The sequence below is a fragment of the Gossypium hirsutum genome, chromosome A01, assembly GCF_007990345.1.
Source record: "Gossypium hirsutum isolate 1008001.06 chromosome A01, Gossypium_hirsutum_v2.1, whole genome shotgun sequence".
Taxonomy (NCBI): Eukaryota; Viridiplantae; Streptophyta; class Magnoliopsida; order Malvales; family Malvaceae; genus Gossypium; species Gossypium hirsutum.
Genome location: NC_053424.1, coordinates 45,059,179 through 45,085,568, shown reverse-complemented (window position 1 = coordinate 45,085,568; position 26,390 = coordinate 45,059,179). Strand labels below are relative to the sequence as shown.

Sequence of the window (26,390 nt, the reverse complement as noted above, 5' to 3'; positions counted from 1 at the left end):
GGCCATGTCGCACGACTGTGGCATTTTATCGTAGCTCATGTTTGGGGAAATCTTCTACCCTGTTTCTGCATGGCCGTATCGCTCGGCCGTGTTTCTATCCGTGTTGGTCACACAGCCTTAAGCACGGCCGTGTGCTACGCCGTGTGGAGTTGGGAACCTGTGCTTTAAGTACTCTGTTAGTGACCTAAATGTTTAAAACTTGAAATGTAAATAATTTATAACCGTTAGTATTCAGGCTGCCTCCTGAGAAGCACTTGTTTATAGTCTAAGCTCGACTGTTACCTTATTGGTTTATTCAGGGCGATTTGTGGAGTCGTAGCTCCTCTCCATTGACTTTAAAATTCTCACCATCATAAAGTTTGAGACGGTGTCCATTTACTTTGAAAGTACCGTATGATGGGTGACTTACCTCTAATGTGCCATATGGAAGAACAGATTGAATTACGAAGGGTCCTGACCATTGTGATTTTAGTTTCTCAGGAAACAATTTGAGTCTTGAGTTGTATAGTAAGACGAGATCTCAAACTTCAAATTGTTTCTGTTGCTTTAAACAAATGTCATGGCACCGCTTTGTTGCTTCCTTGTATAGGCGTGAATTTTCATATGCATTGGCTCGCCATTCATCAAGCTCGTTCAACTGCATCAACCTATTTTTTTCTTACAAGTCCGGGATCAAGGTTTAGAAATTTAATAGCCCAAAAAGATTTATGCTTTAGTTCGAATGGTAGATGACAACTTTTTCCATAAACAAGTCTATAAGGTGATGTCCCTATGGGAGTCTTAAAAGCAGTTCTGTAAGCCCATAAGGCATCATCTACTTTTGTTGCCCAATCTTTTCTGTTTGGTTCTACTGTTTTATCAAGGATCCGTTTGATTTCTCAATTTGCTACTTCAACTTGTCCATTAGTTTGAGGATGGTATGGGGTGGCTGTTCTATGATGAACTCCGGGTTTTTTCAAATTGGGTATTACAAAAATGAGTGCCCCTACCACTGATAATTGCTCTAGGTGTTTTGAATCTCGAGAAGAGTTTTTTAAGGAATCGTACTACCACTCTAGCATCATTAGTAGGTAGAGCTTGGGCTTCTACCCATTTGGACATGTAGTCAACTGCTACTAAGATGTATTTATTCCCAAATGAACTAGGGAATGGGCCCATGAAATTGATACCCCAAACGTCAAATATTTCATATGAAAGCATATAGTTTTGAGGCATTTCATCACGTTTAGATATGTTACTTGTCCGTTGGCATTTGTCACATGAAGTAACATACCTGATAGCGTCTTTGAACAGCGAAGGCCAATAAAAACCTGATTCAAGTATTTTGTGTGCGGTCTTGGTTCCACTATAATGTCCTTTGGTTGGCCCTGAGTGGCAATGTTCTTATATTTTTGATGTTTCTAATCTTGTAACGCATCTTCTAATGACCTGATCTGCAGATCTGCAAAACAAAAATGGGTCGTCCCAAAAGTAGTTTTTCACATCATTAAAGAATTGCTTCTTTTGCTGGTGTGTTAACCCTTTTAGGATAATGTTAGCAGCTAAAAAATTCGTGATGTCTGCAAACTAAGGTACCTCGGAGTTAGATATAGCGAAAAATTGTTCTTTAGGGAACGAATCATTTATTTCAATGTCATCCAGTTCTTTGGTATTGGATTTCTCGAGCCTAGACAGATGATCAGCTGCGAGATTTTCAGCTCCTTTCTTATCCTAAATCTCCAAGTCGAATTCCTACAATAAGAGAATCTATCGAATGAGTCGAGGTTATAAATCAGTTTTAGTTAAATGGTAGCGAAGGGCAGAATGGTCAGTGTAAACAATAACTTTAGGCAATATGAGAAATGATCGAAACTTATCAAATGCAAAAACCACATCTAGCAACTCTTTTTCCGTAGTAGTATAATTTTCTTGTGTAGCCGTTAAGGTTTTGTTGGCGTAATAGATAGGTTGAAAATGCTTGTCTCTTCGCTGTCCCAATAGTGCACCTACTGCAAAATCACTCACATCGCACATTAGTTCAAATGGCAAGTTCAAATGGCAAGTTCCAATCAAGTGCAATTATGATTGGAGCATTAATTAATTTATCCTATAAAGTATTAAATGCTTCTAAACATTCCTGATCGAAGTTAAAAGGTATATCTTTTTCTAGCAATTTAGTAAAAGGTTTAGCTATTTTAGAAAAATCCTTAATAAATCTTCTATAAAAACCAGCATGTCTTAAAAAGCTTCTAATAGCCTTAACCGAACTAGGAGGTGGTAACTTCTCTATTGTTTCTATTTTAGATTTATCTACCTCAATCCCTTTACTAGAAATTTTATGTCCTAAGACGATACCTTCTTGAACCATGAAGTGACATTTCTCTCAGCTAAGCACAAGGATTGTTTCCTCACATCTTATTAAAACTCGTTTTAAATTTTTAAGGCAGAGATGGAAAGAGTTACCAAATACCGAAAAATCATCCATAAATACTTCCATGATATCTTCAACGAGTTCATCGAATATGGCCATCATACAATGCTGATAAGTAGCAGGAGCATTACATAATCCAAATGGCATTCTACGATAAGCGAATGTACCATATGGGCATGTGAATGTCGTCTTTTCTTGATCTTCAGGAGCTATTGGGTATTGGAAGTAACTAGAGAGTCCGTCTAGAAATCAGTAATACATGTGTCCGGATAATCTTTCCAACATTTGGTCAATGAATGGCAAGGGAAAATGATCTTTTCTTGTGGCAACATTCAGTTTCCTGTAGTCTATGCAAACTCTCCATCCTATGACTGTTCTTGTTGGAATTAATTCATTCTTCTCGTTGGTCACAACCATCACGCCTCCTTTCTTGGGGAAAACCTGCACTGGACTTACCCAAGAACTGTCACAAATGGGATAAATAATTCCAGCATCTAGAATTTTAATTACCTCAGCTTTTACAACTTCCTTCATGTTGGGGTTTAGACGTCTTTGAGCTTGCACACACGGCTTGTACTCATCTTCCATCAAAATTTTGTGGGTGCAAAAAGAAGGGCTGATTCCTTTAATGTCAAAAATTTTCCAAGCTATAGCCTTTTTATGTTCTTTTAATACTTGGATTAATTCCTCTTTCTCCTTGGGTTGCAAGTTAGAAGCAATAATAACTGGTAATGTAGAATTATTTCCAAGGAATGCGTATTCTAAGTGGTTTGGTAATTGTTTAAGTTCCAGTTTGAGAGGCTCCTCAATAGAGGGTTTTTGCTTAAGTTCATCGTTTATCTTAATGCCATCATATTCTACTTGTCTTGACGAATGGTCATTAGGTTCCTCACCTGTCTCCTCACCTTGAGCTAGATACGGTCCCCTCGTCTCCTTTTGTACAATTTCCTGAAAAGAGTCTTGAGTAATATGATCAATAGGGTCAATAAAATAACATGAATCATCCTGTTCCCTAGAGAATCTCACAGCATCATAAATTTTAAAGATAATCTCCTCGTTACCTACTCTAAGTACCAATTTACCGTCACCCACATCGATTTCAGCCTTAGCAGTGGCTAGAAATGGGTGCCCTAAAATTAAGGGTACTTCCACATCTTCATCCATGTCAAGCACAACAAAATCAACAAGGAATATGAATTTATCTACGTTTACGAGTACGTCTTCTATAATACCCCTAGGATATTGAATAGAAATATTGGCTAATTGTATACTCATCCTAGTAGGTTTAGGTTCCCCAAGACCAAGTTGTTTGAACATTTTATATGGCATCAAATTAATGCTAGCGCATAAATCAGCTAGTGCTTTTTCAACATTTAGACTACCAATTAAGCAAGGGATAGTGAAACTTCCTGGATGTTTCAGTTTGGTTGGTAGTGTGTTTTGGAGTATGGCTGAGCACTCATCGTTCAGTTCTACTGTAGATAAGTCCTTAAACTTCCTTTTATTTGTTAGAAGCTCCTTCAAAAATTTTGCGTACGTAGGCATCTGCGAGATGGCTTCAACAAAAGGTAAGTTGATATGTAATTGATTAAAAAGTTCAAGAAACTTATCGAATTGAACATCAATGCGATCTTTTTTTAATTTTGTTGGATATGGAACTGGTGGTTTATATTCCTCCAGCACTGGTTTGTCACTATTTTTAGGTTATTCTTCCCTTCTTTTGCTTTCCACGGCTTCTTGTGCTAACTTCTTTTCAAATTCCACTAACACTTTCCCACTCCTTAGTGTAACTGCTTTGACATGCTCTTTAGTGTTACTAAGTAAACTTCCTAGTGGTCTTTCCGAGATCAGTTTGGACAGCTGGCCTATCTGAGTCTCGAGTCCTTGGATCGATGTTTGTTGATTTTTAAGTGTTGTTTCAATGTTCTGAAAACGAGTTTTTGACACCAAAATAAAGTTTGAGAGCATCTCTTCAAGGTTTGGCTTCTTTTCCTATTGGTAGGGTGGTTGTTGGTAGCCCGGAGGATGTTGTGGTCTTTGATTTCCTTGACTTCCCCACGAGAAATTGGGGTGGTTCCTCCAACCTGCATTATTAGTGTTACTGTATGGATTGTTTTGAAGTCGAGGATTATTACCCATGTAATTTAATTGCTCGTTATCCATGTTGTGGCCATAAGGTTGGTTTTCCGAATGGTTTGTTCCACCACTACTTGTTTCGCACTGCATTACTGGGTGAACCTGTGAAGAATTAAGAAAACCATCAATCTTTTTATTTAAGAGTTCTACCTGATTAGAGAGCATGGTGACCAAATCGATGTTATAAACGCAGGTTGTTTTCGTTGGCTTTGTCCTCATGACTTCCCACTGGTAGTTATTCAGTGACATCTCTTCTATAAACTCATAGACATCTTCCGGTGTTTTATTATTGATGGTTCCGCTCGCTGCTGCGTCAACCATTTGTCGAGTCGAAGGATTCAGACCATTGCGAAATATTTGTACTTAGTGCCAAAACGGTAACCAATGGTGAGGGTACCTTCTCAGAAGGTCCTAGTATCTCTCCCATGCATCGTAGAATGTTTCTAAATCCATATGCACAAAAGAAGAGATATCATTACGTAATTTAGCCGTTTTAGCCTGTGGAAAATATTTTAGTAAAAATTTGTCGGTCATTTGTTCCCAAGTAGTAATTGACCCTCGTGATAACGAGTTCAACCACTGTTTAGCTTTTTTCCTCAATGAAAAAGGAAACAATCGAAGATGAATGGCATCATCAGAAACGCCATTGATTTTAAATATGTCGCATAGTTCTAAAAAGTTGGCTAAATGAGCGTTGGGATCCTCATCCTGCAAACCATCAAACTGAACAAATTGCTATATCATTTGAATAGTGTTAGGTTTTAATTCAAAAGTATTTGCAGCTACAACAAGTCTAACTATGCTCGATTGAGTTCCTATTAAAGAGAGTTTAGCATAATCATACATAGTACGTGGAGCAGGATTTTGATTAACCGCAATTGTAGGACGTAGCTGATTGCCTTAGTTTTCAGCCATCTCTTCGGTTGGGGGTTGAGTATCGTCTTCTTGCTCGTTCTCCGTGTATCTTAAGCTTCGCCTTATTTCTCTTTGGTTTCTACGTATTGTGCGATCGATTTCTTCGTCAAAAAGTAATGGTCCCGACGAGTTTCTTCTAGTCATAAACTATGAAAACCTGCCAAGAGAAGAAAAATGTAAGTTAATAAATAATAATTAAATTAAATTAAATTGCAAGAAAAATAAATGGCTATAGTAATAAAAATTAAGCGTTTCTAATATATTAGTTTCCCGGTAGCGGCGCCAAAAACTTGATCGCGTTATTTCATGATAGGTTTTACATATTTATAATTACTCATTCTTGAACTAACTATTATCGCGATGTAGGCAAGTGTACCTATCGAACAGTAGTATAGTTTTAGCAAGACCGGATTGTCGAACCCAAAGGAACGAAAAGTACTAGTAATAACTGTCTTTTTATTATCTAGCCTAAAAATAATGGGGTTTTGTTTTAATTAACTAATTATCTAAACTGAGAACGCACAGAGAAAAGAATTGGGGAATTGCTTTTGGGAAAAATCGATTGACTTAAGACAATACCTAAGGAAAAATCCACCTAGACTTTACTTGTTATTCTGGCTCCGAATCGGACGATTTATTCATTCAACTTGTTCCGTAGAGATCCCTAAGTTATGTTATTATCCCTATTCAAGACTAATAACGTCTAATCCCTAGATTGAATAACCGAGACTTTTCTCTAATTAACACTCTAGGGTTGCATTAACTCGATCTATGGATCCCCTTATTAGGTTTCACCCTAATCCGGCAAAATCTTGTCACCCTATGTCTAGGCGCGCAATCAACTCCGCTTAATTATGATAAATATACTCTTAGCCAAGGTCTATTTCTCCTCTGAATAAAAGTTTATCTTGAATCAGTATCCTGGGATATCAAAACAAGAATTAAGAACACATAATTAAAAACAAGTTAAATATTTATCATACAATTCAGAAAATAATAACAAGATTCGTCTTAGGTTTTATTCCCCTTAGGTATTTAGGGGATTTAGTTCATAACTGAATAAGAAAACATCTCATAAAAATAAAGAATACAAAACATAAAGAAAACCTAAAACTCCTGAAGGGGAATTGAGGAGAGATCTTCAGTCTCGATGATGACTCCAGCTTCTGAGATGGATCAATCGGCTTCCTTGGAGTAATTCCTTACCCCCTATTCTGTGTGTCCCCTTTTCTTCCTCCTCTAGGGTGTATTTATAGGCTTTGGAATGCCTAGAAGCCTCAAAATTGGCCTTTTCTGAATTGAGCTCAACTTAAGCTCTGTAACATCCTGATTTTCGGATTTATTCACGGTTTTCAATATTTTGTAAAGATTTTAAAATTTTGTATTTGGATGTGAAATTAATATTTTGAGTAGGTAAATGGGCTTATAGAAGGCCCATGTGTTGGCCAAAACCCGGTTGAATTTTTGAATTTTTGGACTTAGGAGTTAGGGGTTCTGGCTAGATGGCCCTTGTATAGAGTTATGGGTAAATTGCATCACAAAAAGAGCATTAGTAAAGTGGCAAGGGTGACGCCACTAGGCTCCTAAAAAGACGGCGTGTGGAGCATTGGGGAAGGCATGGGATCGATTCCCTGTGTTGACAAATAGATGCATTTATTTTTAAGTGCAGGAGGGGTAGTGTTGGAGTCCAGGTGGAGTCTGCTAAAGGAGAGTTTGAATCTGTCCAAACACTTGGATTAAGGAGTGATAAGGGGAGAGATTTAAGGGATTTGGAGAGAGGCTAAGAGTTGGCCGAATTAGGGGAATTAGAAAGGGGATTTCGGCAGAGGGGTATTAGGTTAGTATTTCGGCACTTAGGGTATTGAGTGGTGCCGTTTTCTTCTGCTTAAACACCTTAGGGTTGTTCTTTTCTCTCTTTTTCCTCTCTAGCCGAAACCACCATTCTCTCTATTCTTCTTTCTTCATTTTTCTTCTTCAAAACCGTTTATCAAACCTGCTGTTCATCAACACTTGTGCCGAAACCACAAAAGTCGAAACCTCAAAAAATACATTAGTTGTGCCGATTTCTTCCAAACCAAATCCTTCGATATTTTTGTGCCTAATAAACGACAATCATCTTTTCTAAACCCTAGATACCTGTCGGCAATTCTACATCAAGGTTATAGCCCCACATTGTCATCTCCTTCATCACCCAAAAGTCGAAAAACCATTGATTTGGGAGCTTATAGCCGAAACTTCAAAACTCCAGGAGTTGAGTTCTACCATTGTTTGAAAGATAAATCTGCACCAGATTGCGTGGAGATCAAAAAGGAGTAAGGGGTAAGTGTTCATCATCTCAGATCTGGTCCTATTTTTACAAGTTAGGAAAAGCTAAAGTCCCTAAACTATAGGGAGGCTGTCGATTTGGGCCTTTGGCTCTCTAAGGTTTTTAACCAATGTTTTCTGTCAATGATTACTGTTTACTTAAGCGTTGGAGAAGGCGTGGTTCCTTGGGGCAATCAGATTCGGAGCTAGCTATCAGTTTTTGCAGAAAGGTAAGGTTTTAAAGGTTTTTAGGGACATGGCTCGGTCTTGGATAAGTAAGTTTTGGGGTTTAGTGATTATGGTTTATAAATAAGAACTATGCTAATCAATTGTAGGACATCGGAAGAGATTTCAGTAGCAGTCGTCGCGAATCAGGTGTGTACCGAACACCCTTTCTTAGTTTAATTCGGCAAAAGCCGAAATGCCAAAATTTCTGGCATTTCATGGGCTCGTGAGTATGCGAATGCTCTCAAGACGTAGAGTAAATGTTAGATCTAGCACCGCAAGGTGGTAAGTATGTTTGTGTGACGTCTTAACGTACTTCGGAAAAAGAGGGCATCGATGGGCCAAAGCTGGGCCCAATGGGCTTACGGACCAATATGGGTAAGAGATGGGCAAATTAGCTTGTTAGTTAGATGGTGGAACCAAACTGCATAAAACTATTGAAAATTGCTGAAGTAGCTTGTGTAGTTGCTAAGTTACGAGAATTACCCCTAAGGAGTAAAATTATCGATATACCCCTAGGGTTTAAATTGGCTAAACTACATGATTGATTAATACTGTATTTTACATGATATGCTTTTATTAATATCTGTTGCATGGGATTGGGGTATTGATGGAGGAAGTACTGAAAGTGGTTCATCCACGTATTGGAGGCTTTGCCTCAACTTACTGATATTTGAGCAGCGTTGCTGCAACTGTAGAGTGTAGGGCTGGGTGGGTTGAGATATTCCCCACATGGAGTGTAAGGCTGGTACGGGGGCAGTGTAGCGGTTGGTGGGTTGAGTAGTCTCCCCAGATGGGTTTGCATGCATTACTACTATTGTTACCTATGTTACTGAACTGGGCCTATGGGCCACACTGTTATGTAAAAAGGGGCTAAGGCCTTGCTACTGTATTCTGAAAAGGGCTTCGGTCCACTGGGTACTGTGATCTGAATAGGGCTTAGGCCCAATGGGCTCGAGCTAATTTGGGCTTTGGATGGGTTTCTGTATACACTGAGTTTTCCCAAACTCACCCCTTCTTCTTCCATCCTTGCAGGTGAGCCCTAGTTGGTGGACTTGGAGCTGGGCGGGATTCGGAGTGGCCACACGTTTTCTGCAAATTTGTTTTCTTCTGGTGAACTAGATTTTCCTATATTTTCGTTTATGGTTTTGGGTTTTTAAATGTAATAAGGCAGCTTAATTATTTTTATGATTTGTTTTGTTTCTTTATTATTTAATTCTATTATGATAAAACAGAACTATGATAACTAACGAGATGGATTAGCTCTAGGACACGTTTTCAAAAACATTAAGTAATTTCAAAATAACACGAATACAAGTAAGACTTCCGCTAAGCAAACGTTTTTAACCTTAATCATTTTATTAAGATGGACATAACCAAACGGTTTTCTCAAAATTATACGAGATGTTAGAGTGTGGCAATGGCAGTGTGCATGTCTAGGATTGGATCCGAAGGGAGCTTGGTACTTAAGTAGTCCGACGGACTCACCTCATCTTCTTCCTGGTTTCCTACTTGGTGCACAACTTCCATTCACTTTAACCTACTTTTAAAAGTGTCTTTTACAACACCAACTAAGTTTTCCAAACTAAGTAATACGGAATGTTTTGAACGCTTCGATGTGGCGCATCAGATCCGGTCATAACGTCTAGGCTGGGTTTGGGGTGTTACATTTAGTGGTATCAGAGCCTGGTTGCAATAACTCGGCTGTGGATCGGGTCCGAAAATCTTTTAAAAAAAAAAGGTTTTTTCTATAAGTTTTCGAAGATGTTCAAAGTTTTTCTATTGTTAAACGGGGTTAAATCAGTAGTTTTAAAATAAAAGTGTTTTCAAATCAAATCTTTTTATTTTCGGTAAACGAAAACATGGGTATTTTAAAAAAAAAATTTAAATGGACTAATAAGGAAGTGGCACACTGAATCCCCGGCACCAAGTCTGTAAGTGTTCTTTTTCTGCTTTAATATTTATATGGAAACGGACTAACACTATAGATAGTATTGAGCCTTAGAGATAGTGCTATTGATAATGTAGTATTAGGGATACAAAACTGGGACCGTAGCTAAATTGTGATTGCGCGAAAATAACTCTGAAACTCTATCTGTTCATAAGACATTCTGTAATAAACAGTGAAACCAGTAAACTAATGTCATAAAATTCGTAAACAGATAAATCGTTATGAGTACAAGGGTTACTCGGGGAAGAGGCCGTGGTCGAGGCCGAGGTAGCACCCAAGCTGGATCTGCGTCATCTGAACACATACCAGCTGGAGAGGCACATCCACCACCGGTTAATGAAAATGGGCCGTATGACCGGCCCACAGGGGATGACGCTTTGTCTCAAGCCATGTTGAGGGTTTTGGAAAGGGTGGCCGGAGCTAACATCGGGCCCATGAATAAGGGGTCTATTTCTGAACGACTTCGGGCCAACGGAGATGAGATATTTAGGGGCGTATCTGGAGTGGCCCCAAATGTGGCTGAGTACTGGTTGGAAGCCACAGAGCGGATCATGGATGACCTGGACTGCTCAGTAGAACAGAAGTTGAAAGGGGCGGTGTCGTTGCTGCGGGATGAAGCGTATCAGTGGTGGATTACTGTGAGAGAGGGTACCCCAGCTGAGAGGGTAACATGGGAGCTGTTCAAACAGACCTTTAAGGCAAAATATGTTGGAGCTAGCTATGTGGATGCCCGCAGAAAGGAGTTCTTGAATCTGACTCAGGGAAATAAGACCATTGCTGAATATGAGGCGGAGTTTCTACGATTGAGTCGGTATGCTAATGGCATTGTTTCCATCGAATACGAGCGCATCGTTCGTTTTGAGGATGGCCTCAGAGATGAGTTAAGGGTGCTCATAGCTCCGCAGAGAGAGCGAGATTTCGCTGCACTGGTAGAGAAGGCTAAGATAGCCGAGGAGGTGAAGCAACCGAATGGAGGAATCGTGATAAGGATCGGAATCGGTTCAGGAGGGATGTTGGACCAGCGGGTGCTGCAAATCGAAATGTTAAGAGAGCTAAGATGGAGGAACCGGTTCGAGCAGTTCCGGTGAACACAGGTAGACCACAAGCATGTGGGGATTGCAGCAGAACGCATCAAGGAGAGTGCTGGAAGCGTTCTGGGGCTTGTCTTCGTTGTGGGTCTAAGGAGCATAGGATTAAGGATTGTCCTAGGAGGGCCACTCAGGCTCAGGGGGCCGAACAAGGGGCTGTGCGACCGGCTCAACCTGTGAGGGATGGACCGCCGCTGCCAAGAGGTCGTGGACAAGGTCGCGGTGGTAATGGCCGTGGACGGGGGGCACCCGGCAGGGGTATTGGTAACGCGGATGCTCGTCAGCCAGCTTTGGTGTATACTGCTCGTCGCCGCGAGGAGGGTGACGCACCTGATGTCATAACTGGTACGTTTTTTATATATGGTGTACCTTATACTGCTCTGATTGATGTGGGATCAACCCATTCATATGTGGCATATAACATTTCTGGGGCACTGGGTGTGCACTTCGAGGAGACTGTGTGTGGGGTGTCTGTGATAAGTCCTTTAGGTCATTCGGTTAAGGTAGAGAAACTCTTCAAGGAGGTGCCTCTGGAGATTCAAGGCGGGGTTTTCTGTGGGGATTTGATGGAGTTACCGCTTGAAGAATTCGATTTGATACTAGGGATGGATTGGTTGACCAAGCATAAGGCAACTTTGGATTGTGCAGCTAAGAGGATGGTGTTAAGGACTGTCAATGATGAAGAGGTAATGATTATTGGAGAACGGAGGGATTACTTATCCAATGTAGTATCAGCGTTGAGGGCCGAGAAACTGATGCGCAAGGGGTGCGAGGCATATCTGGCTTTGGTAAGCCAAGATGAAACTAAGGATCTGACTGTGGAGACCATCAGAACTGTTAGGGAATTCTGAGATGTTTTTCCGGAAGAGCTTCCTGGATTACCTCCGAATCGGGAAGTTGAGTTTGGAATCGATTTGTTGCCGGGAACAGCTCCAGTATCTATTGCACCCTATAGGATGGCACCGAAGGAGTTGGTGGAACTGAAGGCTCAAATTCAAGAGTTGTTAGATAGAGGCTTCACTAGGCCTAGTATGTCTCCTTGGGGAGCACCGATCCTGTTTGTGAAGAAAAAGGACGAAACGATGCGCATGTGCATCGATTATCGCCAGTTGAATAAACTGACGATTAAGAATAAGTATCCACTACCAAGAATTGACAATCTGTTTGATCAGCTTAGGGGAGCTTCGGTATTCTCCAAAATCGATCTTCGTTCTGGATACCATCAACTAAGGGTAAAAGAAGGGGATATTCATAAGACAGCATTCCGAACTCGATATAGACATTATGAGTTTGTGGTCATGCCATTTGGGCTGACGAACGCACCTGCAGCTTTTATGGATCTGATGAATCGAGTATTCCAAACTTACTTGGATCGGTTCGTAGTCGTCTTTATCGATGATATCCTGGTATACTCTGAAACGGAGGCAAAGCATGATGAGCATCTCTGTACTGTGCTGCAAGTGTTAAGGGAAAAGGAGCTTTATGCGAAATTCAGCAAGTGTGAATTCTGGTTGAGGGAGGTAACCTTCCTAGGGCATGTGGTCTCTGCCGAGGGAATTAAGGTGGATCCTCGTAAAATTGAAGCGATTCTGGAATGGAAGCCACCTAGGTCAGTATCAGAAATTCAGAGTTTTTTAGGGTTAGCAGGTTACTACAGAAGGTTTGTGGAGGGTTTCTCGGTGATGGCGGCACCCTTGACAAAACTCATAAGGAAAGGAGTACCATTTGTCTGGACCGAGAAACAGCAAAAAGCTTTTGATCGGTTGAAAAAGGTATTGACTGAAGCGCCAGTGTTGATTCAACCGGTGTCCGAAAAGGACTTTACTGTATACAGCGATGCGTCGCATGTAGGGTTAGGTTGCGTACTGATGCAAGAGGGCAAGGTGGTCGCTTATGCATCGCGACAGCTTAAGGCTCATTAGGTGAATTACCCTACGCATGATTTGGAGCTAGCAGCGGTGATTTTTGCGTTAAAAATTTGGAGACACTACTTATATGGGGAAAAGTGCATCATATACACAGATCATAAGAGCCTAAAGTATTTGTTGACTCAGAAGGAGTTGAACCTTAGGAAACGAAGATGGGTGGAGTTGCTTAAAGACTACGACTGTTCGATAGAGTACCACCCAGGAAAGGCTAATGTGGTGGCGGATGTGTTGAGTCGAAGGGTTGTTACTGATTTGAGAGCCTTGTTCGCACGATTAAGTCTGTACGACGATGGAAGCTTGTTGGCAGAACTGCAAGTAAGGCCTACTTGGACTGAGCAGATTAAGGAAAAACAGTTGAAGGACGATTCATTAGCTCTTCGGTTCCAGCAAGTTAAGAGTGGTGAGAACGAGGATTTTGGGTTGAACACTGAAGGAGTTCTGTGCTTTCGTGGAAGGGTTTGTATTCCAAAGGACCCTGAATTGAGGCAGTTAATTCTAAAAGAGGCTCATGGTGGACTCTATGCCATGCATCCTGGGGGGAATAAGTTATATCGAGACTTGCGAAAGGTGTACTGGTGGCCCGGATTAAAACGAGAGGTGACTGAATTTGTTGGGAAATGTCTAACGTGCCAGCAGGTTAAGGCTGAGCACTAATTGCCTTCGGGATTACTGCAACCTGTGAAAATTCCGCTATGGAAGTGGGAAAGAGTAACAACGGACTTTGTGAGTGGGTTACCTTTGACACCCACCAAGAAAGATTCGGTGTGGGTGGTTGTGGATAGGTTCACAAAATCTGCTCATTTCATACCTGTTCGTACCGACTACTCACTGCAAAAGTTGGCCAAGTTATATGTGGCGGAGGTAGTGCGACTGCATGGGGTGCAAGTGTCGATAATTTCTGATCGAGACACTAGGTTTACATCTCGGTTTTGGCGGAAGTTGCAGGAAGCGTTGGGTACACGATTGGATTTTAGCACCGCTTTTCACCCACAGACAGATGGACAGTCAGAAAGGGTTATTCAGGTTCTGGAAGATATGTTGAGAGGTTGTATCATTGATTTTCGTGGAAGTTGGGAGGACTACTTGCCATTGGCGGAGTTTGCTTACAATAACAGCTATCAAGCAAGTATTCAGATGGCACCATATGAAGCGCTCTATGGGTGAAGATGTCGTACGCCGACGTGTTGGACAGAGTTGGGTGAACGACGAGTGCTTGGACCGGAATTGGTGGCAGACACTGAAAGCAAGGTTAGGCTGATAAGGGATCGGTTAAAGGAGGCATCCGATAGACAGAAGTTGTATGCGGATCTGAAGCGCAAAGAGATTGAGTTCGCTGTTGGGGATATGGTTTTCTTGAAGGTTTCCCCTTGGAAGAAAATTTTGAGATTTGGTAAGAAGGGTAAGTTGAGCCCACGGTTTATTGGGCCTTACCGAATTGTTAAGCGGGTTGGACCAGTGGCTTATCAGCTAGAGTTACCACCAGAACTGCATCGTATCCACGACGCTTTTCATGTATCCATGCTGAGGCGGTATCGATCTGATCCAACTCATATCATACCAGTTGCAGAAATCGAGGTACAGTCAGATTTAACTTTCGAAGAGGAACCTGTGCAAATACTTGATCGTGACGTCAAGGTGTTGAGAAGGAAATCAGTTCCACTAGTGAAAGTACTTTGGAGAAACCATGGCAAAGAAGAAGCTACTTGGGAGACTGAGAAGGCTATGCGTCAACAGTACCCTCAACTGTTCTAATAAGGTAAAATTTCAAGGTCGAAATTTCTTTAAGGAGGGTAGAGTTGTAACATCCTGGTTTTCGAATTTATTCACGGTTTTCAATATTTTGTAAAGATTTTAAAATTTTGTATTTGGATGTGAAATTAATATTTTGAGTAGGTAAATGGGCTTATAGAAGGCCCATGTGTTGGCCAAAACCCGGTTGAATTTTTGAATTTTTGGACTTAGGAGTTAGGGGTTCTGGCTAGATGGCCCTTGTATAGAGTTATGGGTAAATTGCATCACAAAAAGAGCCTTAGTAAAGTGGCAAGGGTGACGCCACTAGGCTCCTAAAAAGGTGGCGTGCGGAGCATTGGGGAAGGCATGGGATCGATTCCCTGTGTTGACAAATAGATGCATTTATTTTTAAGTGCAGGAGGGGTAGTGTTGGAGTCCAGGTGGAGTCTGCTAAAGGAGAGTTTGAATCTGTCCAAACGTTTGGATTAAGGAGTGATAAGGGGAAAGATTTAAGGGATTTGGAGAGAGGCTAAGAGTTGGCCGAATTAGGGGAATTAGAAAGGGGATTTCGGCAGAGGGGTATTAGGTTAGTATTTCGGCACTTAGGGTATTGAGTGGTGCCGTTTTCTTCTGCTTAAACACCTTAGGGTTGTTCTTTTCTCTCTTTTTCCTCTCTAGTCGAAACCACCATTCTCTCTATTCTTCTTTCTTCATTTTTCTTCTTCAAAACCGTTCATCAAACCTACTGTTCATCAACACTTGTGTCAAAACCACAAAAGCCGAAACCTCGAAAAATACATTAGTTGTGCCGATTTCTTCCAAGCCAAATCCTTCGATATTTTTGTGCCTAATAAACGACAATCATCTTTTCTAAACCCTAGATACCTGTCGGCAATTCTACATCAAGGTTATAGCCCCACATTGTCATCTCCTTCACCACCCAAAAGCCGAAAAACCATAGATTTGGGGGCTTATAGCCGAAACTTCAAAACTCCAGGAGTCGAGTTCTATCATCGTTTGAAAGATAAATCTGCACCAGATTGCGTGGAGATCAAAAAGGAGTAAGGGGTAAGTGTTCATCATCTCAGATCTGGTCCTATTTTTACAAGTTAGGAAAAGCCGAAGTCCCTAAACTATAGGGAGGCTGTCGATTTGGGCCTTTGGCTCTCTAAGGTCTTTAACCAATGTTTTCTGTCAATGATTAGTGTTTATTTAAGCGTTGGAGAAGGCGTGGTTCCTTGGGGCAATCATATTCGGAGCTAGCTATCAGTTTTTGCAGAAAGGTAAGGTTTTAAAGGTTTTTAGGGACATGGCTCGGTCTTGGATGAGTAAGTTTTGGGGTTTAGTGATTATGGTTTGTAAATAAGAACTATACTAATCAATTGTAGGACATCGGAAGAGATCTCAGTAGTAGTCGTCGCGAATCAGGTGTGTACCGAACACCCTTTCTTAGTTCAATTCGGCAAAAGCCGAAATGCCAAAATTTCTGGCATTTCATGGGCTCGTGAGTATGCGAATGCTCTCAAGACGTAGAGTAAATGTTAGATCTAGCACCGCAAGGTGGTAAGTAAGTTTGTGTGACGTCTTAACGTACTTCGAAAAAACAGGGCATCGATGGGCCAAAACTGGGCCCAATGGGCTTACGGACCAATATGGGTAAGAGATGGGCAAATTAGCTTGTTTTAGATGGTGGAACCAAACTGCATAAAACTGTTGAAAATTGCTGAAGTAGCTTGTGTAGTTGCTAAGTTACGAGAATTACCCCTAATGAGTAAAATTACCGATATACCCCTAGGGTTTAAATTGGCTAAACTGCATGATTGATTAATACTGTATTTTACATGATATGCTTTTATTAATATCTGTTGCATGGGATTGGGGTATTGATGGAGGAAGTATTGAAAGTGGTTCATCCACGTACTGGAGGCTTTGCCTCAACTTACTGATATTTGAGCAGCGTTGCTGCAACTGTGGAGTGTAGGGCTGGGTGGGTTGAGATATTCCCCACATGGAGTGTAGGGCTGGTACGGGGGCAGTGTAGCGGTTGGTGGGTTGAGTAGGCTCCCCAGATGGGTTTGCATGTATTACTACTATTGTTACCTATGTTACTGAACTGGGCCTATGGGCCACACTATTATGTAAAAAGGGGCTAAGGCCTTGCTACTGTATTCTGAAAAGGGCTTCGGTCCACTGTGTTCTGTGATCTGAATAGGGCTTAGGCCCAATGGGCTCGAGCTAATTTAGGCTTTGGATGGGTTTGTGACAGCCCAAAATTAACCCTAGTCGGGAAGTGGTTTCGGGACCGCTAAACCGAGTCACCGAAAGGTTTGAATGTGATGTTTATTGTCTAGAATATGTAATCATGAATGTGTGAAAATTTCAAGCTTCGATTTAGTCGATTGCATGTGAATTTAGTCAATAGGACTTATATGAGAAAATTTTAAAATGTGATAGGTCAATGCATGAGGACCTATTAGTGCATGTGGAAGAAAAAGGGGACTTGCATGTCAAATTCCCCCTCCCTAATATGTAGTGGCCGGCCATGCTATGGGTGGAAACATGTTGGGAACATGTTGGCCTAGTGAGGTATGTAGGATAAAATATAATAAGAAGTATGGGGAATAAAGAAATGGAAAAAGGAAAGGATGTGTGTAATTGTTTCTTCCCCTCCCCATTGCCGTGAAAGTAAGAAAGAAAACAAAGAAAAAAAGTGTCCATCTTTCTTCATTTCCCCTTGGCCGAATGTTCTAAGGAAGAAAGAAAAACAAGTTGTGTTCCTTGGTTCTTCTTGGCCGAATTGAAAGGAAGAAGAAGGGAGTGAAGCAATCGGTCATCTTAGGGGTTAAAATTCTAGAAAAAATACATAGATGGGCACATGAGTCTAGTTTCTGGGAAAAATTACGAAACTGATTTTCGAGTTACGAAACTCAAGATATGATTTTTAAAACGACTAGTACACAGATTGGGCAGTGTCTGGAAAATATTTTTATAAGGGGGTTAAAGTCTGTTAACACCTCGTGTTCGACCCCGGTGTCGGTCTCGGGTTCGGGGTGTTACAGGGTTTCTGTATACACTGAGTTTTCCCAAACTCACCCCTTCTTCTTCCATCCTTGCAGGTGATCCCTAGTTGGTGGACTTGGAGCTGGGCGGGATTCGGAGTGGCCACACGTTTTCTGCAAATTCGTTTTCTTCTAGTGAACTAGATTTTCCCATATTTTCGTTTATGGTTTTGGGTTTTTAAATGTAATAAGACAGCTTAATTATTTTTATGGTTTGGTTTGTTTCTTTATTATTTAATTCTATTATGATAAAACTGAACTATGATAACTAACAAGATGGATTAGCTCTAGGACGCGTTTTCAAAAACATTAAGTAATTTCAAAATAACACGAATACAAGTAAGACTTCCGCTAAGCAAACGTTTTCAACCTTAATCATTTTATTAATATGGACATAACCAAACGGTTTTCTCAAAATTATACGAGATGTTAGAGTGTGGCAATGGCGGTGTGCATGTCTAGGATTGGATCCGAAGGGAGCTTGGTACTTAAGCAGTCCGACGGACTCACCTCCTCTTCTTCCTGGTTTCCTACCTGGTGCACAGCTTCCATTCACTTTAACCTACTTTTAAAAGTGTCTTTTACAGCACCAACTAAGTTTTCCAAACTAAGTAATACGGAATGTTTTGAACGCTTCGATGTGGCGCATCAGATCCGGTCATAACGTCTAGGCCAGGTTTGGGGTGTTACAGGCTCTGTAGGGACACGCCCGTGTTCGAGCCTGCCAAATTGACACGGCCGTGTGGTCTTCCTGTGTGAGGGGGTCCAGGCCGTGTTGATTTCGTACCTTGGCCCATTTCTTGTTTCTTTCACTCTCCTCTACTCTCCTAAGTATAAAACATGAAATTAAAGCATTAGGAGCATCGAAATCACAAATTCTAATGAGAAATCATCCATAAAATGCATTAAACATGGGGTAAAAATAAGTATAATTTACGGTTTATAATATACTCAATTCATTTGCACAAATAACTTACTTTCTCATACTTATATCACATATCATAACTTGTACACATACTTACCTTTGTTCTCAAACATAGTATACATTTCAAACGTACCTGAATCGAATACACATCTCATATATTCATTCATTTCTCGAAATGCTCGTTGAACCGTTCGGAATCTTAAGGATACGCTGATAGCTCAAAAAGCTCGTACAATGCCAACATCCCAGACGTGGTCTTACACGTAAATCATAAGTTGATGCCAATGTCCCAGACGTGGTCTTACATGAAAACAGATATCGAAAATCCTATGTCATGACATATGTATCCTAACTATTCCTATGGTTCGTACAGGACTTTTCGGACATCGGAACTTTGTCGATACTTTCTTGGAAATATCATATTCAAGACTTATATCCATTCAACATAGTTCAATAGTATATAAACATAAATAAACCATTTCAAATACATTTATTTGTATATAGACTTACCTCGTATGGATTCAGACGAACAGAGTCGACTATTCAATGACTTTTGATTTTCCCCGATCTAGTTCAGTTTTCTTTGGTTCTTAATCTAAACATATTCAAATTTAACCATTTTATTCACCAAATCATTCAAACCAATCCAAAAACACATATTTTGGGAATTTTACAAATTAGCCCTCATATTTTCACATTTTTTGCATTTTTGTCCCTAGTTCACAAAATCACAAAATACTCAAAATTTCCTTTTATACAAGCTTAGCTAAATTTTCATATAGCTCATACAAGGCCACATATTTCATTTATTTCACATTTTAGTCCCTCAAAAACTTATTTTCACAATTTAGTCCATTTTACTCAAATTCATCAAAAATTCAAAGACAAAATATACTAACCCAAAACATGTCTTTCATTTTCCATCAACTAACTTCACAAAGCTTAAAAACTCAACAATGGCATAACTCAAAGTCATCATCAAAATAAAAAATTAAGACATGGGCTTGATAATATACTAAGCAACGATCACGAAAACGTAGAAATTATCAAAAACTGAACAAAAACAAACCTCTAATCAAGCTTTATCATGGTCAAACATTCAAAGCTCAAGAACCCTATGATTTTCTTCTATTTTCGGCTGAACAAGGATGAATATAACATGATTTTGATGTTTTATTTTAGTAAATATAACTTAAATCACCAAATACCAATTTTGACCTTAATATAATAAACATATAAACTTATAATGGATATCAAACAATGTCCATTTAAAATATTAATGGTCTAATAACATAATAAGGACCTCTCATTTACAAAGACATATCAAATAGGCACTTTAACAATTAGAAGGCCACTTTTACATTTTACGCGATTAGGTCCTTTTATCAAATTGAGCACACAAACCACTAAATTTTCATACGAAACTTTCAGACATTCTAATACACATATCACAAGCACGAAAAATATTATATAAATATTTTTTGACTCGAATTTGTGGTCCCGAAACACTATTCCGACTAGGGTCTAAACCAGACTGTTACGTTAAGGTAATTTTTACACAATTACCCCTAGTATTTCACATCTTTTATAATTTAGTCCTTATTTCATAAAAACACAAATTAATGCAATTCAACCACAACCCATGCTAGCCAAATTTTAATTAAGTCCCTAGCAGCCCATATTTTCCATTTATTTGACATTTTAACCACAAACTTTTCATATTGAATCCTTAATTGGCATTTTCACTAAAAATCACTTAACAAAACTTGTTTATCTATCAACAACCATTCATAATCTATCATTAAACATCAACATACTCATGTATCCATCAATGGCAACATTCAAAATCTTTAACATTTTTGCAAAATAGTCCTTGGGCTAGATAGACCTAGTGGCAACGATCTCAAAAACACAAAATCATTAAAAACGGAACAAAAGACATACCTATTTTGAAAGATTAGAGTTGCCGAAAGCTTCAAGGTATTTTAATGGCTTTTCAAGCTTAAAATTCGGCGGTGATATGAACTTTTGAAGATGACACCGTATTTTACTTAATTTAATTTTAAGTTATTAAATTAATTACCAAATTAACCTTAGTACAAAACCATTAACATAATCTATTTAATGCCCAAAGTTGTCAACTAAACAAATTAATGGATTATTCACCACATAAGTACCTTTACTTTTATAATCCATAGCTAATAGATACCTTTAACTATTAAAAGAGCACTTTTCCACTTTACGTAATTTAGTCTTTTTTATCAAATTAACTAATCAAACGATAAAATTTCTAATCGAAACTTTCACACAATCATTCAATCATGCTGTAAATAATAACATAATAATAAAATAATTTATTTTAACTTTGAATTTCTGGTTCTAAAACCACTGTTTCATTTTGACCAAAAACGAGCTATTATAAAGCGAGCATTATATGTGATATGACATTGAGATAGCTTCGGCTATATATATGTGGCACTTAAGGTGCGAGTTTCCCAGGTATCCGATAGTATTTTGTATGGCTCAATGGGTATATGAAAGATATGGATGAGTATGAGATTGATACGAGATGGTACAGGTATGTACATGAACCGTATAAGCTTTGAATCGAAGAAACATGTGAAATTCTCATTTAACCTTGTAACACCCTTTGCCCGTACTCAATGCCGAAATAGGGTACGAGGCATTACTATACTTGAACGCAATCAAACACCCAAAAACCAGACCATAAAATTTCGTTCCAATTAAGGTTATTCAAACATATACTTAACATCCCTTATACGGGCCTACAAGGCCCAACATACATCGAGAAAGATGCAGGACTAAATTGGGAATTTCCTAAGCTTTTACAACACTTAGAAAATTTTCATGTTTTGGAGAGTCACACGCCTGTGTGTGTAGGCCATGTGGTCACACATGCCCGTATGGCTTAGGACAAGCCCATGTAACACCCCAAACCCGGCCTAGAAGTTAGGTCCAAATTCGGCATGTCACATTGAAGTGTTTTTCGAAAACCTTGTTTCCATTGAAAACCCTTCTTATTTATTTAAAACTTAAGTCTCAATTTGTGTTTGTTAATTTTGAAATATGGCTTATTGAAAGGTTGTATACTTTTAAAACCTTAATTGTTGTTATAAAAAAAAACCAATTAAGTTGCGGAAGCTTTATAAAAGTTCGTCGTTTGCGAAAATGTGTTGATAAAAAAACAATTAATGTTTTTAGAAAACCGAGTTCTACTTAAAGTAGATAATAAACGTAACAACTAAAAATCCCCAAACTAAAGCAAAATCCAAAGAGGCCTTATTACAAAATTTAAAACCCAAACCAGAATTTAAAACAGAATTAGAGTCCAAGTAATCATATGGCCATCTCCGAGTCCCTCGAAGCGCCGATCCACTAACGCTGGGGATTACCTGAAAAAAATAAAAGACGGGGTGAGTTTGGAAAACTCAGTGCGTAAAGTATCCCAACCAGAGTCCAAATCAGTTCAAGCTTTACTGGGCTTAAGCCCTATTCAGACATCAGAGTTAACTAGGCCTTAGCCCATATCAATATTAATCTGGGCGATAGCCCCTTACAGTATCAAAGTATACTGGGCCTAGCCCATATCAGTATCAATCTGGGCCGTAGCCCTATTACAAGTCGAGATATTTGGGCCTTGCCCATATTAACACAGTTGGGCCCATAACAAAACAGTCCCATATGATTAATGCATGATAACCCCATCTAACCCTGCACTTGCCTCCGTCCATCCCTACACTTCTTGTGAGGAATAAATCACCCACGCCATCCCTACACTTACAGTGTTAGCACTGGTTGCGGCACTAACTATAATCCACAGTAAAGCTGTTTATATCAGAATATGTGGCACAAGCACCAGAACGGGTTCTTCCTCCATAACAAAACCCAACCCATGCAGTATGACATGTATGCAGAATATATATAATTAACAAGGCATTCTTTAGAAAGACAGCCAGATTATAGCGTAAGAACAGTTATTTACCCTCGAGGGGCGTAATCATAAACTTACCCATTTAGGGGTATTACGGTAATTCTACCTTACAGAGGTATGTTAGTAATTTTATCAATCTTTTTAGGGTTTAATGCTCATTACAGTTATTAACGTGTCTTCAGAATATTTACTAGACGTTTTTATCAAAATGGGCCCGTTGCCCATTACCTAATTTCAACCCATCGAAGCCCAAATTCATCGAGGTGCACGAAATTGCGCACTTTGCAATCTTACCATTGAAGTTACCAATATTATCAACACAAACAATCCCACGAGTGCTCGCACGCTCGTAAGTTCTCGAAATACCGGCTTTTCGGTATTTTGGCTTTTCAACTTTTACCGATCTAGTCTACTACTGGGTGTCGTTTACACACCTATTTTACGACGATCGTTTGCCAAAATCTACCATGTACCTATCCTACAATTGATTACTTAAAAAGTTATATCCAAAACCATATGATGACTAATGATATCTTCCTTACCAAAATTGCCAACACCCTTAATGGCCTTAGATTGCTTACCTTTGTCGCAAATAATGACTAAGTCTAGATCCAGTCGTTTCGATGTCCTCGCTTCCAACTGCTCCTTGATCGATAGCCTTTATTCCACCTTACTCATAATAAAACGATAAATAAACCCAATAAACCCTTTAGTCCAAAACGATAGCCTCCCTAAGCGATTAAGGATTACTCGATTTTTTTCTAGAACCACAAGATACGAATGGAAAGTGGGTTACGAATACTTACCACGAGATCAATTCGATGAAGAATGTTTCCAATACTTTCCTACCCCTATCATGAGCAAAGGATGAGTCCAAGAGATTTAAAGGTGTTCGGCTGTCAACCTCTTAAAGTATGGTGACCTCGACTTTTCAACAAACAAGGGAGGAAGAAAAATGAAAGCTCGATGATGAGAGGGAGTAGATGTCGACAAGGCTAACATAGTTGGGGGATTTGGCTTTAACAAAAAGATGAGTAAAAGTAAAAGAGATCGGCACAAGGGGAAAACAAAAGTTGCGGTTTCGACTTTTGTGAGTGATCGGCTAAGGTGATTGAATGGGAGAGGTTTTTTCTTTATGATTGGTAAAGCAAAGAAGATGGGAAGATGACAATAAAAGAAATGAGAGGAATGGGTTAATGGCCTCGGCTTGAAGAACTAAGAGAGTAAGAGAATGAAATGAGCAAAAAGAACAAAGATATAAATTTGAAATAAAACAAAACAAGAACCGATTGAAAGGGAAGCAAGATTGGCCAAATTAAAATACCCCAACTAACCCAAAAAGAAAAATGAATCATAAAGGCCAAAAATAAACGGCACTTATTTACTATGGCCGAATGAGTGCATTTCGGCATAAAAATTCTTCCTAAATTCCAATTCCATGAATTGCTCCTTGATTCATGGCCAAATTCAATGTTTGAATTTCATTCAAACTCCTAACTGATCAGCAGCCTTATCCACCACTTCATCATGCTGCTAAGAAGAGTTTCGGTCCAACTCTACTACTCTACTCTCCCTCACGCATGTAACAAAAAGAGAGTCCTTCGCGCGTACCTAGGTCCTCCAAGCACACCCCCACGCTGCTGGCCACTGGGACACAACCTTGTTTTCGATATAATACTGCCACAATAATTTATAACCCTTACTTGTTTCAGTTCTGGCCCGCTTTAAAAAAATAAAATAGAATTCACCCGTGCAAGGACTCGATCCTGCGCCCTCTCTGTGTGCCCAGCACGCTGCTGCCACTGCGCCACGGTCACTCCTTATGCTGGATTATGCTCACAACTCCTCTTAACACATATTTTAACCGTAACCTGAATACTAAAAAAACAACCATTTGCGCGCACCGTGCCTTGAACCCAGGCACCTCCCACGCCCTCCTAGCGTGCTTAGCCACTGGGCCAGGTGCTTGTTTGTGCTAAAACTCAGCCCAAATTATTAATAAGGCCTACTGCCCAGATTCCCTAAGGTAGCATAAAATTTAAATTTATTTTTTTGCTAGAGTCTTGAATCGAACCCAAGCCTTTTCCCACACTATAAATCCCTCATAATTTATTTAATTACTAACTAAACATACTAAATACTAATAATAAAAATTAAATCATCCCATTTATTCGAGCCGTCTCCTGCCCGAACCCAGGCTCAAGGCCCAGTACTTCCAGGCCCAAAAATCGAGGCGTTACAGCCCATGTCCTCAGCCTATGTAACTTTTTAACTGTGACGTCATCAGCCAAATTGTAAGAGCCCAGTTTAAACCCTAGTCGGAATAGTTGTTTCGGGACCACAAATCTGAGTCAGAAAAAATATGTTTTAATATTATGTTCTGTGTTTACAGTATGTTTTTAAGCATGTGTGAAAGTTTCGTATGAAAATTTTATCATGTGTGTTTAATTTGATAAAAGGACTTAATCGAGTAAAATGTAAAAGTGACTAGCTATTTGTTAAAAGGAGTTAACTGCTATGTCTTAATAAAGGAAAGGTCCTTATGTTGTAAATGTACCATTGAATTCATAAAATGACATAAATGGGCATGAGTTAGTGGATTTTAAATGAAATTAAAAAGGTTATATTAGTAATTTGATAATTAAATGTTGATTTATTAAAACAAATGCATAAAATTTGTCCATGATCATCCATCTTTGACGAAAATTTGAAAGAAAAAGAAAAGAAAAGATCAAGCTAGGGTTCGGCCCTTGTGATTGGTGATTAAGGTATGTTTTGAGCTCGGTTTTTGATGATTTTTACATTTTTGAGATCGTTGCTTAGTAATCTATCAAGCCCATTCCCTAGTTTTTGAATTGGTTGATGATTTTGAAATATGCCATTGATGAATTCATGTGTTTTAGGATATTTAATGATGAATTATGAAAGCTTAGTGCTTGATATACATGTTTTGTAAAGTGATTTTGAGTAAAAATGCATATTAAGGATTTAATTTAGAAAAGTGTAAATTCAGGGGTGTAATTATGAAATAAATGAAAGTTTTGGCCTCCTAGAGGTCCTTATGATATTCGGCTATGCTTGGTCATTGAAATTATGTGTATTTTGTGTTTTTATGAAATAGGGACTAAACTGTTAAAATGTGAAAATATTAGGGCTAATTTGTAAAATGCCCTAACTATATGTTTATGGATTAAATTGAATGTGATGGTGATTAAATAAGTTAATTTTGAATACATATAGATCAAGAAAGGAGAAATTTGGACTAGATTAAGGCAAAAACAAAGTGCTTGATTGATCGACTAATATCGTCATTTTTATGTCTGAGGTAAGTTCATGTATAATACATATTGTTTGTATAATGTTTGTATGTGATGAAATAAATAAAAATGAGATTTAGAAGTTGGAGTTTGTGAAATGTGAATCAAATTTGAGGCACTAAGTGTGCTAGAGATGAAATAGCTATGACTATTAAAAATGGCACTGAGTGTGCGAGAATATAATAGTAATGGCTGAATAAATGGCACTATGTGTGCGATACTGATATAAGTTTGGTTTAATGAAATAGCACTAAGTGTGCGATACTGATATAAGTTTGGTTTAATGAAATAGCACTAAGTGTGCGATATTACTATAGCTTCGGCTAATTAGTTGGCACTAAGTGTGCGAGTTCATCAAATGCTCAAGTATGATCGAATGAAGTAGTGCATCGAGCATCGAAGTGATAAATGTAATAAATAAGAACATAATGATACAGGTATGTACGGAA

At 39.2% G+C, this 26,390-nt stretch overlaps 1 non-coding gene across 1 annotated transcript; it reads left to right on the top strand.

The window, feature by feature from the left end:
* Window positions 1–4,925: 4,925 nt before the first annotated feature.
* Window positions 4,926–5,032, top strand: LOC121208383 (small nucleolar RNA R71). The gene has a single exon (XR_005903391.1). It is a non-coding gene; the product is annotated as a small nucleolar RNA R71 (small nucleolar RNA).
* Window positions 5,033–26,390: the final 21,358 nt, after the last annotated feature.